Source organism: Ornithorhynchus anatinus, chromosome 3 (assembly GCF_004115215.2).
Source record: "Ornithorhynchus anatinus isolate Pmale09 chromosome 3, mOrnAna1.pri.v4, whole genome shotgun sequence".
Lineage (NCBI taxonomy): Eukaryota > Metazoa > Chordata > Mammalia > Monotremata > Ornithorhynchidae > Ornithorhynchus > Ornithorhynchus anatinus.
In genome coordinates, this window is record NC_041730.1 from 26,249,669 (window position 1) to 26,275,273 (window position 25,605).

The 25,605-nt window shown below is 39.4% G+C and overlaps 1 protein-coding gene across 2 annotated transcripts in view; it reads left to right on the forward strand.

Moving 5' to 3' along the window:
- LRRC4C (leucine rich repeat containing 4C) overlaps positions 1-25,605 on the forward strand; it is a 979,945-nt gene that overhangs the window by 234,422 nt on the left and 719,918 nt on the right. For both annotated transcript variants that reach the window (XM_039911426.1, XM_029061284.2), the window contains exon 2: positions 20,764-20,849. The gene's annotated coding sequence lies outside the window, so the exon portion shown is untranslated. The remainder of the gene's footprint in view (positions 1-20,763; positions 20,850-25,605) is intronic.

Here is a 25,605-nt window from a genome sequence, read left to right on the forward strand (position 1 = left end):
CAGCTGAAGACTGTAAGTGGGACATGGAGAGGGAGGGACTGCAGAATACAGCTGGGCAGGAGCAGGATTTCAAAAATTTGAGAAATAGGAAGGGACACTTACCAATGAGCAAGGCAACCCTCCCAATTCTGCCACTTGGCTGCCATGTGACCTTGGACAAGTCACTTAATTTCTCTGTGCCTCAGTTACCTCATTTGTAAAATGGACATCATTCATGTATTCATTCATTCAGTCATATTTTTTGAGCTTACTGCCTACAAAGCACTGTACTAAGCTCTTCCTGCAAGAACACTACAGCAATAAAGAGAGGCAATCCCTGCCCACAGTGAGCTCGCCGTCTAGGCCAACATGATTAGCTACCCCAGCATAGTACAGGGCCTGGTACAGAGTAAGTGGTAACTCTCTACCACCTTACCCCTCATTACTCTCCTACAACAACCTGGCCCACATACTTCCTTTCTCTAATGCTAACCTTCTCACTGTGCCTCAATCTCACCTATCTCACCACTGACCCCTAGTCCACATCCTGCCTCTGCTCTGGAATGCCTTCCCTCCTCAAATCTAACAATTTCTCTCCCTTCCTTCAAAGCTTTATTGAAGGCACATCTCCTCCAAGAGGCCTTCCTAGACTAAGCGTTCCTTTCCTCATCTCTCATTCTCTTTTGTGGCATCCTGACTTTCTCCATTTGTTCTTCCCCCGACCAGCCACAGAGCACTTTTAATAATAATAATAATAATTATGGCATTTGTCAGCCACCTATTAGGTGCCAGACACTGTATTAAGTGCTGGGTTGGATACTACGAAACTGGCTTGGACATACTGTCCCATGCGGGGCTCACAGTCTCAATCCCCATTTGTCAGATGAGGGAACTTGAGGCCTAAAGAAGTGAAGTGACTTGTCCAAAGTCACACAGCACACAAGTGGCAGAGTTAGAATGAGAACTTGCTTATGTACATATCCGTAATTTGTTTATTTGTATTGATGTCTGTCTTCCCCCATGTAGACTGTAAGCGTGTTGTGGGCAGGGAAGGGGTCTGTTTATTGTTGTAGCATACTCTCCCAAGGACTTGGTGCAATGCTCAGCACCCAGTTAGCGCTCAATAAATATGATTGTATGAACTGAATGAACATACCATAAAAACCAAAAAAAGAACCCCAAACCTAAACAAACCTCCAAAAACACTCAATAAACAAAGGCAACACACTGATCTACACAACAGAGTGAGGAATACCTAGAAGCACATCTTTCCCTGCACTCATCCCTGCTGCTCCAGACAGTTTGTAGTTGGAACCACACATGTCTCTAGCAGTATAATCAATTCTCTGCATAAGCCTGAAGGCTGGAAACACTTCAGTCCAGCTCAGCTCATGTTCTCTTTTTCAAAGAGTCACCATCTTTGATAGTTAATTGTGATTATATCCATTAAGAATGAGTATTAATAAATACTAAGGCCTTTTGGCATTTCTAAGGACATATTCATCACAGATCGTCAAGGTGTTCTCCATAACCTCTCATGCTTCATCTTGTTCCACTGGCTGAGTACAAAATGTGAGGTTATTTCTGTGTACTTTTGGTGGCTGGGGATAGAAGATTGTCTTATCCATTTTCAGGAAGGTGCCCAATTTCCTTGCTGTTTACAGTGTGGTACTCTTTAAAAAATTTTTTAAATTATGGCCATGAGGAAAAAATTCTGAGTATTAGAGAAAGAGGTTTTTAATAAATACAAACTCTACTTGTAAATGTAAGTATAAGTGTTTCTTTAATTTATAGGGAAAAAAGACACCCATGAAATGGCATCTTTTTTAGAACTGGTTAGCAATTTTATGATGGCTTTTTCAGAAGTGGGACACATTGAGGATTTCTCCACACTCATTTCATGGTTATTTCCTACACTATGTTTTGGATGCTCAGTGTGAATTAACAGCTCCCCCGGAAAAATGATTTAAGTTCTAATCCCGAATCTGACACTTGACCACTGTGCGACCTTGAGGAAGTCACTTAACTTCTCTGTTCCTCAGTTATCTCATCTGTAAAATGGTGATTAAGGCTATGAACCCCATGAGGGACATGGACTGTATCCAACCTGACTACCTTGTAACTACCCCAGCACTTAGAACGGTGATTGGCACACTGCACTTAACAGTAACATTTTAAAAAAGTTGCCATCCTCCTAATGGTGAGACATTCCCCCCACCCATTCTAGCTGAAAGTCCCACATAAGTGGGAGACTCAGGATTTGTGACAGGGGTCATCAGCTATGTCCTGGATGTCTGAGTGGGTATACATAGAAGCTCACAATGGCATTGAAAGGGTGAGGGACTAGAAAAGATGCTCTATTGACTGATCCTGCCATATTTTAAACTGGCTCACCAAATAATTGGACCTGGGTAATGTTCAATTTGTCAGGTGATTTCACATAAAAAACCAATGTAGTTAGTGCAAACAATATTCATTCAGTCGTATTTATTGAGCTCTTACTATATGCACAGCACTGTACTAAGCGCTTGGAATGTACAATTCAGCAACAGATAGAGAGAATCCCTGCCCAACAACGGGCTTACAGTCTAAACGGGGAAGACAGGCAACAAAACAAAACAAGTAGTCTGACGTCAATATCTTCAAGATAAATAGAATAATAGATTCATTCATTCATTCAATAGTATTTATTGAGTGCTTACTATGTGCAGAGCACTGTACTAGGCGCTTGGAATGTACAAGTCGGCAACAGATAGAGACAGTCCCTGCCTTTTGACGGGCTTACAGTCTAATTGGGGGAGACAGACAGACAAAAACAATAGCAATAAATAGAATCAAGGGGATGAACATCTCATTAAAGCAATAGCAAATAAATAGAATCAAGGTGATGTACATCTCATTAACAAAATGAATAGGGTAATGAAAATATATACAGTTGAGCGGACGAATATGGTGCTGAGGGGATGGGAAGAGGGGGGGAGCAGAGGGAAAGAGGGGAAAAGAGGGTTTAGCTGTGGAGAGGTGAAGTGGGGGGTAGAGGGAGCAGAGGGAAAGAGGAGCTCTGTCTGGGAAGGCCTCTTGGAGGAGGTGAGCTTTAAGTAGGGTTTTGAAGAGGAGAAGAGAATTAGTTTGGTGGAGGTGAGGAGGGAGGGCGTTCCAGGACCACGGGAGGACGTGGCCCAAGGGTCGATGGCGGGATAGCGAGAATGGGGTTCGGTGAGGAGGTGGGCGGCAGAGGAGCGGAGCTTGCGCGGTGGACAGTGGAAAGAAAGAGAGAAGGGAGGAGAGGTAGGAGGGGGCAAGGTGATGGAGAGACTTGAAGCCTAGAGTGAGAAGTTTTTGTTTCGTGCAGAGGTTGACAGGCAACCACTGGAGGTTTTTAAGAAGGGGAGTGACATGCCCAGAGCGTTTCTACAGGAAGATGAGCCGGGCAGCGGAGTGAAGAATAGACTGGAGCGGGGAGAGAGAGGAGGAAGGGAGATCAGAGAGAAGGCTGACATAGATATATACACATCATTAACAAAATGAATAGAGTAATAAATAATATATACAAATATGTACAAGTGCTTTGGGGAGGAGAAGGGGAAGAGTAGAGGAAGGGAGTAGGGGGAATGGGGTGGGGAGGAGGAGCAGAGGGAAAGAGAGGGCTCAGTCTGGGAAGGCCTCCTGGAGGAGGTGAGCTCTCAGTAGGGCTTAAGGATAGGATAATCAATCATGGTATTTATAAAGCAATTACCAAATGGAGAACCCTGTACTTGGTTCTTGGAAGAATACACTACAACAGTTTTTTGTTTTTAAAAAAATTTGTTTATTGTATTTAAGTGCTTACTATGTGTTAGGCACTGTAATAAGCACTGGCTTAAATACAACCTAATCAGGTTGGACACAATCCATGTTCCACGTGGGGCTCACAGTCTTAATCCCTATTTTATGGATGAAGTACCTGAGGCTCAAAGAATAATAATGATGTTGCTGATATTTGTTAAGCATTTACTATGTACCATGCACTGTAGTAAGTGCTGGGTTAGATACATCATTTTACAGATGATGTAATATGCACAGAGAAGTGTAGTGAGTTGCCCAATTTCACACAGCAGACACATGGCAAAGCCTGGGATTAGAACCCAAGTCCTTCTGGTACCCAGGCCTATGGTCTATTCATTAGGCAACACTGCTTCTCAGCCTTGGTAGACATGTTCCCTGGCCACAAGGTTTAGGTACAGTCCCATTCAACCTATTAGGTTATTTTGCTTCAAAGCTCTTAAGCACCTTTCCCCCTCCTACCTCAACTCGCTACTCTCCTACTACAACCAGCCTGCACACTTTGTTCCTCTAATGCTAACCTTCTCACTGTACCTCAATCTCATCTATCCTGCCTCTGACCTCTCGCTCACATCCTACCTCTGGCCTGGAATGCCCTCCTTCCTCATATCAGACAGATAATTGCTTCCCACCACTTCAAAGCCTTATTTAAGGTGTATCTCCTCCAAGAAGCCTGCCCTAAGTCCTCCTCTCCTCTTCTCCCATGCCGTCCTGTGCCATTCTTACTTGCTCCTTTATTCATCCTCTCTCATCTCCCCACAGCTCATATGTATATATCTGTAATATATTTATTTATTTTTCTACCTATCTATTTATTTATATTAGGTCTCTCTCCCACTCTAGACTGTGTACTCGTAGTGGACAGGAATGTGATTGTTGTTATATTGTACTCTCCCAAGCACTCAGCTCGCTGAGTGCTTTGCACACAGTAAGCACTCAATAAATAAGATCAAATGAATGAATTAAATTAGTTATGTGTGGATGTTTTCACCTACACGCATAGATAGAATTTCACTGTCATTAATTTCACCTTCACAACTAGGGACAACTCTCTTAACTCTCTGTAGTGAGACAGCTGTCCTTTGTTTATTTATGTTCTTCGGTTGACCAAGCTTGTGAAAGAGAAATTATTAAAGGGCAAATTTGTTTTAAAGAGCATTGGAGTGTCTTGGTGGAGGGGTCTAAGTGAGAAAGATAGATGTTCCAGGAATATCAATGAAGATGTGTAGTGAAAAGGTCCCAGTGGGGAGGAAATATGTCAATGAGAGGAACACGATGAAGAATTTAGAAATCTGGTGGATAAAGCTCAGAATTTCTCACTTCTGACATAACATGCAAAACAGAGTTGTTCAAACAGGAGTATTCATATTACTGGTACCTCAAAACACTTTAGGAGGTGCAAAGACCAAGTCCTTTTGATAATGTTGATTTTACTAAGGAAGGATCAGGGCAATCTGTTATTAGCCATTTGGTGTTAGGTCACCTTATCCTTGAAATTGTTGTTTAAGTTCTTTATACCTGGTGGTTCCCCCAACTCTGTTACTGAAAGCCTTCAGGAGGCAAAAGGTAGAAAGACTAAGTTTCTTCCTGGGTGTGATACTTGCAAAATAAAGTTTGGAAAGCAATTTGTTACCCCACTGTGGCATTCCTGGACCTTAGGAATAAGAGACATCAAGTCTTGTGTCTTTTCCTTGGTGCTATGTGTGCTGGTAGTGGGATCTCTACCAGACGAGAATGGTTGTTCTGTCAGTAATCCTATCCAGTCAGTCAAGTAATCAATCAGTGGTATTTACTGAGTGCTTACTGTGTGTAGAGCAATATACTTAGGTCTTGAGAAACTAGTCAATCATATTTACTGAGAGCTCACTATATGAAAAGCACTGTACTAAGGGCTTGGGAAAGAGCAATACAACAGTAAATAGACACATTCCCTACCCACATGAATCTTGCAGTCTAGAGAGAAGACAGAAAATGAATTGCAAATAGGAGAAATGGTAGAATGTAAAGAGGAAGTGTACATAACAGTTATGGGGCTTAAGGTGGGATGACTATCAATGTCTTAAGGAGTACAGACCCAAGTTCTTAGTGACACAAAGCAGAGGGCAGGTGGGGAAAAGAGGGTTTAATCAGGGAAGGCCTCTTGGAGTTATGTGAATTTTCAGAGGGCTTTGATTGTGGAGAGAGTTGTAGTCTGTCAGATATAAAGGCGAAGGGATTTCCAGCCAAGAAGGAAAATGCAAGCAAGATGTTAGCAGTGAGATAAGACAAGATTGAGGTACACAGAGTAAGTTGGCATTTGAGGAGCAAAGTGCTCAGGTTGGGTTGTAGATCAGCAAGATAAGATAGGAGGTGGAACTGATGGAAAGGGGTTTCTACAGATGGGCAACTTTGGGAGTTTTTAGGAGTTCAGGGAAAGGGACTGAGTAGTTATTTTAGAAAAATGATCTGGAAGCAGAATGAAGTATGGACTGGAGTGGGGAATTACAGAGGCAGGATGATCAGGGATCCTTTAGCATGTTCACTCATAGCTGGTTTACCACTACATAGTGAAAATAATTCCATTCAGTAATGTCAAATTTTTTCACTGCTCAATGGAATTTAGTAATCATGATGATTACTGATGATAATGGTAATTAATGGTAATGATAATACTACTAAAAATAATAGTATTTGTTAAGCACCCGACTAAGCATGGGGGTACAGAAATAATGTATTAGTATGGAATTTGTTAAGCACTTACTATGATCCAGGCTTTGTACTGTGTGCTGGGGCAGATACAAGCAAATCAGGTTGGACACAGACCTTACTCCATATAGGGCTCACATTCTCAATACTCCTTTTACAGATGAGATAACTGAGGCACGGAGAAATTGTTTTGCCCAAGGTCACACAGCAGAGAAGTGGCAGAGCAGAGATTAAAACACATGACCTTCTGACTCCCAGGCTCATGCTCTTTCCAAATCACGTAACTTCTAGGTCACTTATCTGTTTCCTGTCTCGCCTGAAATAAAAAGGAGGATTATTGTATTTCTCTCTACATGTGCAGGGTCCCAGCGATGATTTGCTGCTGACAACCATGGTCACATAATCTGCAGGAGAATCCAGAGGATTATGGGCTTTTTCTCATAGAAAATTTACTGAAGTCACAGGAAGAAAGACAGCTGTATATGTTCTATCTGGATCCCATCCCAAGACTTTATCAGTTGCTGAAAGCACTCAAAACTGTTTGGAAAGTTTGGCAGCAACAGACGTTACTGTCATTTTGTGCATTATTAATTATTCTGACGATTTGATGACCCTACCCAAGCAAACTAACTGCTTCTTTTAAAAATTGTTTGCTTTGAGATTTTATTATCCCTTTATTTGGGAAATGGCCAGGCTTGCTATTGATTTGTATAATTATATAATATTCTAATTTATATGCCAACTAGCAAAAGGCATGGGCAAAAATTTTCCCTTTATTAATTAAAAATAAATCAATGATTGTAGCTGTTACATCCAACATTTTCATTCAAGAAGAAGGGATAAATATTGCGCCAGGGATGGGAAAGATATTCCAGCCAAGTGAAGCATAGTTAACTTGGCTTAATTTCTGCATTGTGGCGGATTTAAACTTATTGGCTTTTAATGATATTTTTACTTTTCATTGCCTGAACCAAAGCAGCCATTTTTCCTGAAAATGTGGTATATTACCTAACTGTCCTCCCAAACCTAAAAATAATCACCACGGGTTGAACATTTTATTAAGGATGCATTTGACAAATGGTTGTAGCATTACAAAAATGAAAAGTTGCCTAATTTTCAGAGGGTTTCTTTTTTTGCTATTTTGACTTTTTTTTAACCTTAATGAAACTTGGAAGTTTACCGCTTTATAACAATACTAAATGGTAATAATATTTGTTAAGAATTTATTATGTTCTAAGCACTGTACTAACCACTGGGTTAGACAAAAGTTAATCAGATCAAACACAGTCACGGTCCCTCATGAGATGCACAGTCTAAGTGGGAGAGAGAATGGGTTTTTAATCCCCACTTTACAGATGAGGGAACTGAAGCATTTCCATACTACCTAGCCTAAATAGAAATAGTCTTAATTTTGGGAATGGGGCAAAATTGATCCTGAGACCATAAAGATATTACTACCACAGGTAAATATGTGTCCATTTAATTTCTTCTCTGATCTCTGATTCTCAATCTAGTCCCAGCTATTTTCATGGTCATTCCTTGGACGGTCCTTCCTCATTAAATGCTAACATGAGCCTCAAAATGAATCATGCTAATTCCAGGTCTTCAACTCCTTATATTGTTAATCCATCGATGGTATTTATTATGGACTTACTGTGAGCAGAACACTGTTCTTTGTGTTTGGATGTACAATACAATGGAGCTGATAGATATAATCCCTGCCTTCAAGGAGTAGTTTGGTTATTATCCAGGTCTTTTTTCATGACCCTTTTCCTTTCAAAGCAGTTCAGAAGAAGATTTCCAATCAAGGCAATCCAAGAGAAGATCAAAGGGGAAAAGGACTCAAATAGGAGAGAAATCTAGTGTAAAGGATATTAACTGAGCTATCCATGCCCTTAGTACAGCTAATTGCATAATAAACTATAACTAAGTAGTAGAGATATACTTATTTTGTTAAAACTTGGCTCACTGGAGATAGATCCTATTAGCATGCAAACTTGATGTTCAAACTACCAACCCGAGACTCAGTGGTAGAAAGAAAACGTCTTGTTGCGAACATTTGTTATGTCTGTGATTCATCATTTGATAAGACAAAGGTGGTTTCAATGTATTTGTTATGTCTTGAACAAACATTAAAATGCAAATAAGTATTCTATACACGCATAGACAAATGTCGTGAACCATTAATAAAAGCCTTCTTTGCCCTTAAGAAGAAGATGGGGTCAAGGAGGGGTTAAGATGGATTGCTACTCTAAATTAATAATACATATGAGATAAGGACCGCAGATGTTATTGACTTATCATCATCATTCAGTTTCTCATTACTGTAATATACTACTGTGAGTTATTGCAGTAGAGCTATCCATACTGAGGCAAGGAGATGTTAATTTGTATGGAGCTGATCAAGTGACAAGGAACTTCAGAAAGGTCTCTACACGAAATGAATGGACTATGATTATTCTGAAAGGGTTTTCATCATCATTACCAAATATTCTGCAGATGCAGCAGGTTTGAAAATAAAGTGAGGAAAAAATATTACCAGTTCCCTTTTGATGTTAAGTATCAGGATTTTGCACATGCATTTTGTGTATGCAAGGACACATATACATAAGTGCTCATTTCCTTGCATTTACAATTTCAAATTTGTGCCTCAATGTTACAGTTACACATTTGTATTTGCAAACACATCAAAATAGTCCCTCACATCGGTTGTGCTGCCACAACCAATAGATTGCGGTCGATCAATCAATCATATTTATTGAAGGTTTTGGTTCACTGTGGTATTTGGAGAGGTCAGCAGATGTAAACACCAACTGCAGAACAAACTCCACCTGAAGTAGATGGGTCATTTTCTAGCTTATTAGCCTACACTTAGCAGTAGATATACGAACCAAGCTCAGCCTCACTTCCCTCTTTTCTCCTTCACTTCCCCCAACCTACTTCTTGTTATTTGGTTTTCTTATTTTTGCTTTTCTGGCTTACAGCAGCCTAATTCCTATATTCTTTTTCTGCAGCAGATTCCTTCTTAACCAGAGGCATGAAAATAGAGCAGTTAAGGAAGACAGCTTTTGTGACCCATGGAACAAATTTTATACAGGGTCAACATCTCACCAATTTCAGGACATTTGGTCACCTTTTCCAAAACTCTCATTTACACCTAACCTCAGCCTCCTTCCCCATTAAATGTTTCAACAAAAATGGCCGAGGAACATTGAAAAGGCTATAAGGTGAACTGCCAGAGGAAGAGGAGCAAAAGTAAATAATGTAGATAAGCTACTTACAACACACTACAAATTAATACAAGATTTAAGGCCTCAAATGTTGGGAAAATCAGTCTTTCGTAAGGAATGTAATAAAATTGGAAAGTGTTATGTATGTATATCAAGATAGGCTTTTAATTTATATATATACATATATATATAATGCACACATTCATTGTGCATATCTTTATACATACACATATAGCTGGCTGTCATACTTTTTTTTTTCCATGGCATTTGTTAAGCACTTACTAAGTAAGTACCAGGCACTGTATTAAGCTCTGGGTAGAGTTAAGCTAGTTAGGTTGGATACAATCTGTGTCCCACGTGGGGCTCACAATCTGATTTCCCCTTTTGCAGATGAGGTAACTGAGACATGGAGAAGTTAATTGGTCATACAGTAGTCATGTCAGAGCCAGAATTGATAATAATAAAGATAATTATTATTATTATGGTACTTAAGCACTTACCGTGTGCCAAGCACTGTTCCAAGTGCTGGGCATATTCAAGTTAGCCAGGTTGGAACAGTTCCTATCCCACATAGGGTTCACACTATTAATCCTCATTTTACAAATGAGTTAACTGAGGCCCAGAGAAGTGAATTGACTTGGCCAGGGTCACTCGGCAGACATGTGTCAGAGCTGGGATTAGATCCCAGCTCCTTCTGACTCCCAAACCCTTGCACAACACTACTCTTTAAGTTAAAGCCACTGATACCTCAGGGATGGGGTAGGTATCATTACCCTATTTATTTTGTTAATGAAATGTACATCACCTTGATTCTATTTATTTGCTATTGTTTTAATGAGATGTTCATCCCCTTGATTCTATTTATTGCTATTGTTCTTGTCTTTCCGTCTCCCCTGATTAGACTGTAAGCCCGTCAAAGGGCAGGAACTGTCTCTATCTGTTTCCGACTTGTTCATTCCAAGTGCTTAGTACAGTGCTCTGCACATAGTAAGCGCTCAATAAATACTATTGAATAAATGAATGAATACCTCAGAGGTGCTGTTAGGGAAACTGGTAAAAAATAGTAAAGCTGGTAACATTATGTGTTGGTCTACTTTCATGAGGAATAATAGTACCTTTAGTAAAGTTAGAAGACACTGAGTGAGTCTAATGACGATGACAATTACCATTATAGCTAGAGCTGGACAGAGTCCACTAATGGATAATTACTAGAGTGAATTGATATTGAATAGCACTCTGTCCTTATATGATGGAATCAAATATATATTATGTGTGTGCATGTAAATTCATTCATTCAAGTGTATTTATTGAGCACTTACTGTGTACAGACCGCTGTACTAAGCACTTGGAATGTACAACTCAGCAACAGATAGAGACAATCCCTGCCCAACAACAGGCACAGAGTCTAAAAGGTGGAGACAGACAGCAAACCAACAAGTAGACAGGCATCAATACCATCAAAATAAATAGAATCATAGATATATACACATCATTAACAAAATGAATAGAGTAATAAATAATATGTACGAATATGCACAGTGCTGTGGGGAAGGGAAGGGGAAAGAGCAGAGGGCGGGAGAAGGGGGATGGGGAGGAGAGCAGGAGTGGAACGAAAGGGAGAGCTCAGTCGGGGAAGGCCTTCTGAAGGAGGTGAGCTCTCAGTAGGGGTTTGAAGAGGGGAATAGAGTTAGCTTGGCCGATGTGAGGAGGAAGGGCATTCCAGGTCCCTTAATACATTTATAAAACATTTTTCATAAAGGTTAAAATGATAATGATGATAATAATGTCAATAGATGGAACACCTTGGTAGCGGTAGAGAAAAGTGTGGTAAATATGGTTGGTAATCATAAATTGGGATGTAGGAAGAGATGGAGATGTTAGTAGCATATTCACTTCTCCCCAATAAGTCAAATTTTGATTTACAGTAGAAGACTTCGGTTTTAATTTTTGGCCACACATGTGCCATCCAGAACTTCTGATCGTTTCAGACTCAGCTCAGCTTCGCAAATGAAGAGCTTCCCCAGTTGGGTAAAAGAATCATTTCTCTAGATTTCTTTCTGCTATCTTATGACACTGAAAAGTTGGATCATTCTTATGAGATAGAGGGTTTCTGGGAAATTTATCTGGGCAGCCAATATTGCGGCTGGGCTGCCTTGTTTTTGTGAGAGAGATTGGTGTGTTACAAGAGAAGATTCCTTTTTTAATTGTGTGTCAAGGTGAGGGATGGAAGAAAAGCTGAATGATAAGTCTATGTCTTTTATTGCAAGCAAATCAACGTCTTACCTGTCTTACTTTTCTCAAAACTTCCTTTGCTAGAAAAATCCTTCTTTGGGATTGTGTCATGCAGGAGTGGGTGTGCTGCCTCTCCTGCAAGTGTCGGGATGTCCTGTGGCAACTCAAAGTAGAAATGATCTTTGTCTTTTATGTAGTATTAATTGAATTGCTGATCTAGGTTTGAATCAGGATGCCTCATGAAAAGGATACTGAATCATTTTATAAAGAGCATTAGGGAAGACAAACGAAAATCAAACCAAAGTGACAGAATGAAAAATAACATGGCTTAAATATGCATAAATATTTGTATGCAGAAGATTAGGTTAGAGAGCGAGAGATGGCAGAAGGGTGAGGGTGGTACTGTATTTGACTTAGTGACTTAATGACAAGTGCTTTAACCATTGTTTGTTTCACTTTATGATTTGTAAATGATGACAGAGGTGGTCCTCTTGCAACCTCATTGAAACAAGAGCTTTATTTTACCGCATTTCCTTATGGAATTGTAAATGAGCATTTCCTGAAAGTTTCTGTTATGGAAGCTTAGTGTAGTGGCTGCTGTGAGGGTCAACAGTTTAAAAAAAAATCCAAGTAAAGAAGTCTCCCTCCTTCATTTTAACTCTCTTATCAGAATTGTAATCATTAACTCAGGGAACCCACAGGATTTATCATATTATTCTAGGGACTCTAGAGTATTTTCTACAGTTTACACTAGTCACATTTCTACTCTAAAGAGCATGGATGCGACATGAGATAGTCTTTCTAAATTGCTGAATACCGGTTGACTGACGTAGTGGACACAGCACGGGCCTGCGAGTCAGAATGTCATGGGTTCCAATTCTGTCTCTGCCACCTGTTTGCTTTGTGGCCCTGGACAAGTCACTTCACTTCTCAGTGCCTCAGTTACCTCATATGTAAAATGTGGATTAAGACTGTGAGCCCTATGCAAGACAGGAAATATATCCAACCTGATTTGCTTGTGCTAACCCAGTGCTTAGTGTAATGTCTGACACATAGTAAGTGCTTAACAAATACCATTATTATTATTATTATTATTAATAATGATCTTTTTATTTGGATTAATTAGTGACTTTCTTCCTATAATCTCACCATACTTAGAGTATACCAATTTAATTTGTTGAAAAGTGGCCCACCGAAACATTACATTAGGTTTTTATCAATCAATCAATGGTATTAATTGATTAATCAATTAGGCACTTACTGTGTATAGAGAACTATGCTATGTGGATAGGTTAGAGTAGAATACAACAAAGGTAGAAACTGTAAGCTCACTGTAGGCAGGGAATGTGTCTACCAATTCTATTATATTGTACTCTCCAAGTACTAGTATAGTGCTCTGCATGTAGTAGGCACTCAATAAATACAATTACTTGCTTGATTGATGTCTTTCCTTTCTTCTCAGAATTGGTGACAGTTGGTAATAAGCAAAATGTGGAGTTGAAGTCCACTCCAATAAATAGAAGTATCAAAATGCTGCATGGCCTAAATTGATCATGCCCTGAACATGCTCTAAATCCAAGCAAGTCCAAGCATAAAGAGAGTGGATATGTTGGTAAATCCACTGGATAATAAGGCCAACTAAGCAGTTTAATCAAAACCATACCAACTACAGAATATTTGCATATTTTACTAAATTTGCCTTGGACAGTCTATAACAATTTGGGAGGCCCTGGCCAAATAAGGACATATGGTCATTAGCCATTTTTCAACTGTATCAATTATCCCCTCGGTGTATTTGAGATATTAGAAAATGAGCATGGTCTAGAGGAAAGTGCACAGACCTGGGAGTTAGAAGACCTGGATTCTAGTCCCAGCTCTTCCACTTTCCTGCTGTATGACCTTGGGCAAGTCACTTAACTTTTCTGTGCTTCAGTTTCCTCATCTGTAAAATGGGAATGAAATAACTGTCCTCCCTCCACTTTACACTGTGAGCTCTGTGTGGAACAGGGACTGTGTCTGACCTGATTCTCTTGTGCTTACTTACATGGTAAACCCTTAACTAATATTATTATTATTTAATGAAAAGCAAGAATTATTCCACCTACACTTGGGGTTTGAGTCTGGGTTGGGAAGGGAAGGAAAAGATCTGGATTCCCCAAAATTGGTAGAGGGCAGAGGTCAGGAGCCAGAAGAGGTTTGATTTCTGTGTCTTTTCAGTTGTAATATTCTCTTATCACTCGAGACTCCGCAGCCAGAGTCTCCTTAAATATTGCAGGATTCACCTCACATTAAAGCTTTATGGCTCTTGCTATAAAGAGGACTGGATCTCTATTTCCCTCTTTCCTGAATTACCTTTTCTACAAATTAACCTCAGAATACAACTTAAATTTGGCTGGCCTTACTGTATCTTTTTGCTGCAAATCACTAGTTGCCTCAGTGATTGATAGATACATGTAAAGTGCATTTTCATGAATTCATGAATTCTAAAATGACCCTATGTTAGGTTTTCGTGCCTTTGTTGAAATGGAACTCCAGGACCAGAAAGAGCTCCTCAAAGCATATCCTACTGCCAGAAGAGTGTGTGTTTGAGTTACATTTGCAGTACTGGTTAAGGCTTTGCTGAGCTCCCTTTCAGAATCAGGTCAGTGGAAGGACACATGACGTAGAGAAGTGACTCACTAATCTCTCTGTCTTCCTGTTGCCTGGTGCGGTTTGTACATTTATAAAATATCGGCAATCAAAACGGTTTGGGAATAGAAATTTCAGTTGCAGTTAGTGAAAAAGTTTAAAAATATACAATTATCTCCAGTATAATGAACTTAACACTCTGCTCCATTTTAGAAAGGCTGTCAGTGGCAGGGAAACCACACTTTTTCAGATGCTTCTTTTCCTCTGTCTTTTATGGGTTAAGATAATGGAGAGGTTTGAATCATAAAGAGAAGATGAAACATTAAAAAAAGAGATGACTTCCTTATTTTTGCTGCCCTCCTACTGTATTTTTCCTTAGACTGAAAGTGTGGACTTACAGGGACTTTGTCTAATTCTATTATATTAAGGAAAGCAGCGTGGCTCAGTGGAAAGAGCTTGGGCTTCGGAGTCAGAGGTCATGGGTTCGACTCCCGGCTCTGCCACCTGTCAGCTGTGTGACTGTGGGCAAGTCACTTAACTTCTCTGTGCCTCAGTTACCTCATCTGTAAAATGGGGATTAACTGTGAGCCTCACGTGGGACGACCTGATGACCCTGTATCTCCCCCAGCACTTAGAACAGTGCTCTGCACATAGTAAGCGCTTAACAAATACCAACATTATTAATTCTCATCTATATATCCTTTCCCAGCCCTTAGTACAGAACTTTGCACAGTGAGTGCTTAATAAAAGCTGTTATTATAGCAACTACTACTCCTGTGAGGCAGAGGGGCTCTGTGTCATCAGATTATCCTGCATCTGTCCCAACACTTAGCACAGTGTTTGCCACATTGGAAGAGTTTAATAAATACCACATAATAAATAACTAAATAATCATGGTCACAAATTCCTAAATTAGGATGACTAGAATTAAAGAAACTCTTGTTTGCATCTTCTGGCAAGGAGAATGCCCCTACTTCAAAGGGACACTGTGAGGGCAGAATGATGTACATAATATGAAAACAGTTTGGAAATGAAAGTATTTCAAACAATTAAGGTATTATCATTCTGAAAATTATATTATTAAAACATTATATTTTCAATATTACTCATAAAAAATATTTTTCCAGGTTTATGGGGAAAATATCAACTATTACAAGGAGGATTTCAGTCTGAAAAACGTTGAGTACTCTTCTCATCCTCTTATAAGGGAAGGACAGAAGTCACAAATACTTGAATCCTGTACAGGTGCATGGAAGTGATTATTGTGGTGAGCCCACAACAAGCTGCCTTATTAGTGACTGTTTGTGGTCCCATGAATAACAACAAGTAAGAGATTGGCAAAAGCACTGATGGGCTCAACCTGAGACAGGTGATTGCTGGCCTGTGGGGGTGAAGCATGGAGGGAATAACAGGCCTGGACCAATTAATGATTGCCACATAGAGCCTCAGCTGCGATGCCTAAGGTTGATAAAAGGCAGTAGTTTTGCATCAGTAGAAGGCATCCAGAAAGCACTGAAGAAGTAAGGGGCAGAAGCAGGCAGAGAAACAAGAAGGAAGCACTTGAAGGCAGCAGCACTTGGAAGCAGAAAGGAGAAGCATTGGCAGAATAGGCTCCTTTGACACAGACTGATATTGGACCCTTGGTGGAGTGAATGAGAGTGTGTATGTGTCACTCCCTTGCATGCTAGTAAAACTAAGTAAAAACTTCACAGTAACATTTATGATCATAGGTGTGTATTGAACTCTACTACGTGTCACTGAGGCTCACCCAGTCCAGGAAGGTTCAGGTTGGTGCGAACCCAGGGCTTGCAACAATCATACTTTATATTTAACCTGTCCGCCTTGATTACAGCATCAGCAACATAGCTGACCTCCCTGCCTCCTGTTTTTCCACACTCCACTCCATAATTGACTTTCCTTCCTCTATTGTTTTTCTACAGAAATATTCAATCTGTATCTTTCCACTCCTCAAGAACCTCCAGTGGTTGCCCATCCACTTCTGCATCAAACAGAAACTTCTTAGCATCAGGCTTAAAGAACTCAATCACCTTGCTTTCTACCTCCCTACTTCCCTGATTGACTATTACAACTCAGCCCACACACTTGTTCCTCTAGTGCCAGCCAATTCATTTTCCCTCACTCTCTTCTGTCTTGATGCTGACTTCTCACCCGCATCCTGCCTCTCACCTGGAATGCTCTCCCTCTTTATATCCAACAGAGGATCTCTCTCCCTATCTTCAACACCTTATAAAAATAACATCCAAGAGGCCTTCTTGACTAAGCCCTTATTTCTCCTTCTCTCACTCTCATCTGTATCTGTCTTGCCCTTGGGTTTGCCCGCTTTATTCACCTCTTCTTCAGCCCCACATAATTTACATATATAGCCATAATTTGTTTATATTAATGTCTTTCTTCCACTCTAGACTGTAAGTTTGTTGTGAATGGGGAATGTATCTATCAAATATATCATACTGTACTTTCCCAAGTACTTTGTACAGTTCTCTACAAAGAGTAAGCACTCTAAGTATGATTGGTCAAATTTCAGCAATGTGCAGTGCCATTTGGAGGGGTCCTCTTTTCTCGGAAATCTATAAAGTTTATCTCTCTCCCTAAGGCTTCTCCCGAAAACTTTCTCCTCAGCAATTTCTAAGACTTTCCCAAGGTTAGATCTTCCAAGAAGATCTATCTGTCTACCTAGAGATTGAGTGATCTCCAGATAGACTAACAAATTATTCAATAACTAGATAAGGTATCCTTTTCAAAGATGAGGGTATTGTTAGAGAGATATCTATGCATACTAGTATGGTACCAGTGCATTATCAGTACTCTCACATTGTTTGCACATAAGGATATCTCTTCATAACATGAAGGGGTTTTATTTGTTATTATATCATAAGCTTGGTACTAAGAGCTTGGCAGAGTTCACTACATCTAACAGACAATTTCCCTGCCCACAATGACCTCACAGTCTAGCGAGGGAGACAGGCATTAATATACATAAATAAATTACAGCAGCGTGGCTTAATGGAAAGAGTCTGGGCTTGGGAGTCAGAGGTCGTGGATTCTATTCCCAGTTCCGCCACTTATCAGCTTTCTGACTTCGGGCAAGTCACTTAACTTCTCTGCGTCTCTGACTGTGAGGCCCATGTGGGACAACCTGATTAGCTTGTATCTACCCCAGTTCTTAGAACAGTGCTTGGCACATAGTAAGCACTTAACAAATACCATTATTATTATTACAGATATATACATATGCTGTGGGAATAGGAGGGAGGATGAATGAAGGGAGCAAGTCAGGATGACGTGGAGCGAGTGGGAGAAGAGGAGAGGAGGACTTAGTCAGGGAAGACTTCTTTGTATAAATGTGCCTTCAGTAAGGCTTGAAATGGGTAGAGCAGTTATCTACCTGATATGAGAAGGGAAGGCATTCCAGACCAGAGATAAGATGTGGGCAAGAGATCAGTGGTGGGATTGAAGTACCGCGAGAAGGTTATCATTAGGGGAAGGAAGTAGGTGGGCTGGGTTGCAGTAGAAGAGGTTTTGTTTGAGCATCAGTGATCAAGAGACTATTCCTGAATTCCGTACTTTCATGGCACCCCTATCAGAGCCAGAATCACTCCCAGTTTATGTTTGTTCTCCAGTACTGGCCAGTTATAGTACTTCTCACTCAGGCTTGGCAGCACTGGCTTCCCACATGAGCAGGGATTGTGTCAGTTTATTGTCATTTAGAACTCTCCCAAGTGCTTAGTACAGTGCTCATAAACAGCAAATGCTCAATAAATATGATTGAATGAATTAATGAACTATAAGGTTTGTACTTCAGTTCCATCCCTTCTTCCCGTACTTCCTGCTAGCAGGCATTAGGGGAGGGATTATTATTACTATGCTCCTGTCAAGCTAAAGGCCATTTCTGTTGGAATATCCGCCCCAGATAGCAATCAGCATTACTTCAATTCATCTTACTGCTCTGCTGCATACATTGTGCACATCCTACTTCAGTGTACAAAACAGTCATCTTTAGATCTGAAAGATTTAAAGCTACACCCATAGCTTTGTGTCTGAGTTTCCACCAAGAAGTAACTTTTAGAATTGAAGGCATGGGATTAGGTTTATTTAAATTACTCTAAAGATTGAATTTTAGCACTCATCATAATGGACTATCCATAGATTATAAGGCAAAAATATTGTAAAGAAAAATAAAAGCCTAAGAGCTTTTAATTTGGTAATCACTTGCAATTAAGTGTGAAATTAATATTGTTCATGGTATTTTTCAGGCACTGGGTTTTTGTGATTGCTGGAATGGTTTCAGAATGAAAGAGTACTTAAATAAAGGCAGCTTGCAGAATAAAGAAAGAGTTGAATGTTAATATCATGGAGTTATCTAGTGATTCAAGAATTAGATGACCCTATGAATGGAAATTGGGTCATAGTGCTCCTTGTTTCTAAGTCTCTGGCTCAAGTGAAGCTGTTAAGTCCTGTGGCTAAGCAAAAAGGACAGTGTAGAAGGGGGAGTAATAAGCTGGTGACTTCATTCCTGCTTTTGAGTAATCACTTAGATACTTAGGAGCTGTAGTTGATCCTTTATCATTATGGCATTTGTTAACTGCTTATTATATGCAAAGCTCTGTATTAAGCCCTGGGGTAGATATAAGATTAAAGAGACTGAACACAGTTCCTGTTCCATATGGAGTTCACAATCTAAGTTGAAGGGAGAACAGAAAATATGTCTCAATTTTACGAGTGACAAAACGGAGGTACAGAGAAGTTAAGTGACTTGCCCAAGGTCACACAGCAGGCAAGTGGTGGGGCCAGGGTTAGAACTCATGTGTTCTGCCTCCAAGGCCTGTGATATTTCCTCTAGGCCATTTTTCTTCTTTTGTATTTATCTTTATGCTTACTCTGATGAGGGTTAATGAGATGTTGCATATTAGAAGAAAAATTTGGTTCAGTGGGAGTAGAAGGTCATTCTCGTGATTTCAGTAGTTTCCAATTGGTCCCATCAAAAGCTATCTGATAAATTACACAGAAAACTCCAAGAATGGTATTGTTTTACAGAAGAATTCTTTCCCAACAAATTAGCCTTGCTAGATCAGGGCAGAGGAACCTATAGAATCATAAGGCCATATGGCTAGAAATGCTCTTGAGAGTACAGTAGTTTAATGTCCAGAATCCAAAGAGGAAATCATTTAAACCAAGCAGGGTGGCCTAGGGGAAGCAGCATGACCTAATAGAAAGAGAACATTCCTGGGAGTCAGAGGGCTAAACTCTCATTTCCTCTTCTCCCATTCCCTTCTGTATCACCCTTGCATTTAGATTTTAAGCCCTTTTTTTACCCATCCCTCAGCCCCACAGCATTTGTGTATATATCAATAATTGATTTATTTATAAATGTCTGTCTTCCTTCTAGACTAAAAGCCTGTTGTGGGCAGGGAACATGTCTACCAACTCTGTTATATTGAACTCTCCCAAGTGCTTAAAACAGTGCTCTGTGCACAGTAACCACTCAATAAATATGATTGATTGATTTATTGATTGACCTGGGTTCTAATCCTGGCTCTGCCTCTTGTCTGCTCGGTGACCTTGGGTAAAGTCACTGTGCCTCAGTTCTCTCATCTGTAAAATGGGGGTGGAATCCTATTCTTTTCTACTTAAACTTGTACAGTGCTTGGCACATCGTGTACAAGAATAACAGTATAATAATCATCATCATCATAATTATATTTTAAGGTTTTCAGGAATAAGGATTCCAAGACCCACTCAGAAGACTGCTCTGAGGCTTGACATTCTTCTTTCCCTGGAAGTTCTTTCTTATTCCTAACTAAACCTCTCCTCCTATTTTGTGAATCTATCTAGCAGTTCTATCTATATGGTTTTATCTAGCAGTTTTATCTAGCCATAATTTCATCCTTAGGTTAAAGGAAGTGCTTGTTTCCTTCTCTGAACCACCAATTCTATGTATTCATGGGAAAGACAACTCCAAGTACGCAGGAAAGGAAATCAAGTGTCGATCATTTACCAATAAGTCATTTTCAAAACTGATAGCTGGAGTAGAGTGTTTTATATTTTTTCAAAAGTTGTTTTCTTTTTCAGGAACAATGCCTTTAGAGTGATTGATTTTAATCCAGTTCACTCTAATACTAGGATGAGACAAAACCTATAAATTCTGAAATCCTCTATTGATCTGCAGGTATGGCCTGGACACTGACAGTGGAAACGTGCCCACAATGCATCAACAATGTGTCAAAATCCTGAATCAGAAGAGTCATCTCTTGGGTAAGAGGGTAGATATTCTTTCAAGGCACATTTAGTTCCTAGGTGACAAAGGAGGATTTTGAAATGCATCATTTGTGTCTCTAGAATATATGCATTCCTTCAACCAATCCATCTTCTTCAGGAATTGGAATGGTGGTTATGTGCTTTTGTGTAAATTCCATCTTTGGCAAATATATATCTTGTTACCATATTTAGAGTGATGATCTATTTGAGCTTCTTCCCAAGAATTTCAGAAAACACACCTTTAAAAAGAAAACTACAGTATCACTTACTTTTTTTCCCCCTTTTGAAGTACTTTCAACAAAGAATCCCAAATATTACAGTGGCTAAATCATGGCCTAGAGCAGAATACCTTAATATTTTTAACCTTTTGGCTAATACATGCAACCAACATATATTTTGCTATTGAGCTGTTTTATGCAACCAGTTCAAGATATTGGAAAATGTATAATACACATATACCTATTATACATAATACACCAATACACATTATGTATGCATAATACACCAATACACATTTTCACACAGTTAGAAGAGGCTCACATCCAAGAAACTTCAAAGAAAAAAACCTACCTACTCAAGATTGGATGACTGAAGAAAAGAAATAATGGTTTTTATTAACAGTTCATGTTTAGCACAAGCAACTGAAAGCAAATGACTAGATTAACCATAGAATTAAGTTGTGTTGCATGCCAGGCATGACATATAGCATCATGAGCATACAGGCTATAAATCTACTTTCATGTCTGCCTAGTTCAGTATGCTGCACACTACAAGTGCTCAATAAGTACTGTTGATAATTATACAATTTATAGCAGGAGAAAGAAATTAATATTTCAAGACTAATGACAAAGCTACAGTCCTCTTCCTAGGCCTTCATCCAACTGCTGTTCTCAGAGCCATTTTGAAATCTTCGGAGTTGAGTGACATTTCCTGTTTTCTCTGGGCAGAAACAAACAAGATTATGGAAGCAGAGAACAAAACTTGCTCTGAACATTAGATTTCAAACCTCCTCAATCAGTCGAACTGCTCAAACTGTACAGCCATTTTATTTGTGAGATTATTATTTGGATTTTCTCTGCAGTTTATAAGGTACCCAAGGAAAGTTTTATGCACACCATTCAAGATGCCAGAACTGAGCCTTTTGACTCCAGACTACTGTGAAGGTGGTGGAAGGCTGCTATAGGGATAGGTTTCCCCAAAGTACCCACTCCTCAGAAAGATGGTAGAAGTGAGATCACTGATAAGAAGCCTCTAATATATCTTTGAAAGACATGCAAGATCAAGGACTTTTTCAAGAGCAGTTTTTGATTATACTCTCTCTCCCACCACAACCTTTTTTTTTCTTCCACCCACTTCCTGCCTCACATCCTAAAAGTAATCTTTCCATAAGGAAAAACTACATAAGAAAGAATGATGTGAATCTGCCCATCCTTAAATTACTAGTCCATAATTAATTAGAAAGTCTGATAATTAATCTATCCCCCACACCCATGCCTCAAACTCCACCCCTTCATACCTTATTACCTTCATGCCCTCCCTTCTTCCCTCCCTGACTGACATCTTCAAACTTTCCCTTTCCAGTGGCTTCTTTCCCACTGCTTTCAAGCATACTCATCTAATCCCTAATCTAAAACACACCTTCTCTCGACTTTAGGGCTCCTTCCATTTATTGCCCCCTTTCCCTCTCACCATTCCTTTCCAAACTCCTTGAGAAAGTAGTCCACACCTGCTGTCTCCACTTCCTCTTCTGCAATTCTGTCCTTGAGCTCCTCCAATCTGGTTTCTGCCCACCTCAGTCCACAGAAACATCCTTCTCTAATGTCACCATTAACCTTTTTCTTGCCAAATTCAATGATCTCTTCTCCATTCTAGTCTTCATAGACCTCTCAGTTGTCTCCTTAAAACATTATCCATCCTTGACTTCCCTGACACTTTCCTCTCCTGGTTCTTATCCTATCTCTCTGACCCATCCTTCTCAGTCTCTTCTGTAGGCTCATCCTCTGCCTCCCACCCTCTACGAAATTGGGGTCAGACAAGGCTTTGTTTGGGGTTCCCTTCTATTTTCTCTCCATCCCCATCCACTCCCATGGCTTCAACTATTATCTCTATGTGATTGATTCACAAATTTACCTCTGCATCCCTAACCTCTCTCTTTCTCTGCAGTACTGCACTACCCTTATACCTTCATGACATCGATACCCAGATATCCCACTGATACCTCCAGCTAAACATATCCAAAACAGAACTTCTCATCTTCCCAGCCAAACTCTATCCTTCTCCTGTATTTCTCATAACTCTAGACAATGCCACTATTCTCTCTATCTCACAAGTCTTTAACCTTGGCAATATGCTCAACTCATCTCTCTGTTGGGATTTTTTAACAATTCCTGATTCAGTCCCTTATCATCACTGTGTTTCAAGGGTAAAAGGGGTAAAAACCTATGTACATAAGCACTTTGGAATTCTACATGATGAAGGCATCTATATGAATGTAAGTCATTCTCAGGATGTTCAAATTTTCATAATGCCTAAATTTTAACTTCCAGGTTTAATTTCAGTATACAGAGGAAATCAATGTGTCATTACTATTACATGTCAGCCAAGATAATACACATCTCAACTGAGAATAATGCTTGCAGCTTAGAGTCCTGGTCACCTTAGTATGAAATATGCACTCACTGGGAAAAAAATATTAAGCAAAATGTATAAATGAAATTTTGGCAATATTTGTCTATATTTGGCAACATTTTGATTTAAAGGTTAGGAGCTTGTCATTGGGGTAGGCTGGCTGTTAAAATACCAGAAATGTAAACATGTAACTGAAACTTTTAAAATGAACTTTAAAAAAATATTTTAGGGAACCTGCACATTTGCTTTAGGTGGACTGTGAATTTGGCCTTTATGTCTTTATTCTCATTGGTTTCTGTATCTGAAAATGTACCCAAGTCTAGAGAACTCATCCTACGATTGAGTAATAGAATCACTTGTCAGAAAACAAGGGCCTGAAATTACATCTGGAAGCAAAATATTCTCCAAACCTAATTATTATGATGGGACTACAAGTGATAAGTTTAGCAAAATCATATTTCTCTGAGAGGTAAATGGTTTGCAAAGATTAAATCACAAAGCCATTTATTCACAATGTATGTTTATGATGGATGACTTATAAAAAATAGACAGATACATTTGTTTTAATGTTAGATTGCCAGTACATAAAGCAGGGACCATTTATGGAGGTGTTAGTTTCAATTACGAAGACCAGAGTTTCAAACTCACTTTGGCTTCTCAATCACTGGCTAATTGTATAGTGCACACTTTCTATCGACTGGGAAGGTATCCAAATGTTGAATAACTTTCAAACAACGTTTCTCCAAAACTTTCTGATCCTGAGACTAGTTTGGAAACTTACCAAATCCAGACCTTTTTATTAGATTTCTAGTTTGAACAAGTTTGGCAGTAACACTGTTAATGATTGTTTCAGAGAGCTTTTTTGGTGTGCTATTTTGTGTGTGTGTGTGTGTGTGTGTGTGTGTGTGTGTGTGCATATGTAAAGAATTTTAGGTTCTTTTCCCTTTTCACCAAGAGCAGCTATTCTTCAGTAGAAACACATTCTTCACTGAATTACAGAATGAGGTAGTTTGTTACCTACCTGAAGTTTCCCAATAAACTGGGATTAACTGTCATGCTAGGAACTAAAAATCAATCACTTATAAGTATCCCATGGTAAAGAGGAGGGCAAACAGCTTCATGTTTCTTCTAGGTAAATTTGTGCTCTCAGCAATGTCCTATTAAACGGTAATGATTTACTTAGCAAAAAAAAATCAAAACTCCATCTGTATAGTTTCAGCATGAATTCAAAATGGATGCTGAAGAAATCTGTCAGAAATGTTGCAAATGCTTTGAAATTTAAGTGCCTGCACAAGGAACTATGGCATTCTCTGGTTCTCATCTTATGAGATATAATTTGTCATTGGGAAAAGGAAGAAATTAATCTTTATATAATGTCATTGTGAAATTAGAATTGGGCAGGAAATGTGTCCAGCAACTCTGTACTCTCCCAAGTGCTAAGTACTGTGTTCTGCACCCAGTAAGTGCTCAATAAATGCCATTGAGGGGATTGGTACCTTTCACATATACATGAGGACTTGCTATCCATAGGATTTGGGAAAACAAAGACCATTTTTTTATGTTTCTGAAGTTTTTTTCTTATGGCATTTTTTAAGCACTTACTAGATGCCTTGCACTGTACCAAGAGCTGGGGTAGATATAAGCTAATAATTTTGGACACAGTCCATGTATTAGAGGGGGTTCACAGTCTTAATCCCCATTTCACAAATGAAATACCTATAGCCCACACAAGTGGCAGAGCTGGGATTGGAACACAGGTCCTTCTGACTCCGAGGGCCATGCTCTCCACTTGGTACCACTTCTTCTAAATCACTAGGGGGAAAGAGTTACATTTCAAAGTGAGATTGTTTTTGTTTTCCAGTTATTTTTTATTCAGTAGAAGACTGAATATCCCAAAATCTTAGAAAAATATATTATAAATTCCTTAAGAGAAGCAAAAAGAAAAATAATTCCTCCATCAGGTAGTTGTCATTTACCCAAAGGTTAATCTGCATTATCACTCTGGATAATTGCTCATGTGACACATTTTTTTATTGTCACTACTGGATCTTTTCCCTTATCTTCCTTTATCCCAATTTTGTCCATTGGTTTTATCCAATAAAATGGCAGATTTTTCAAATTGAAA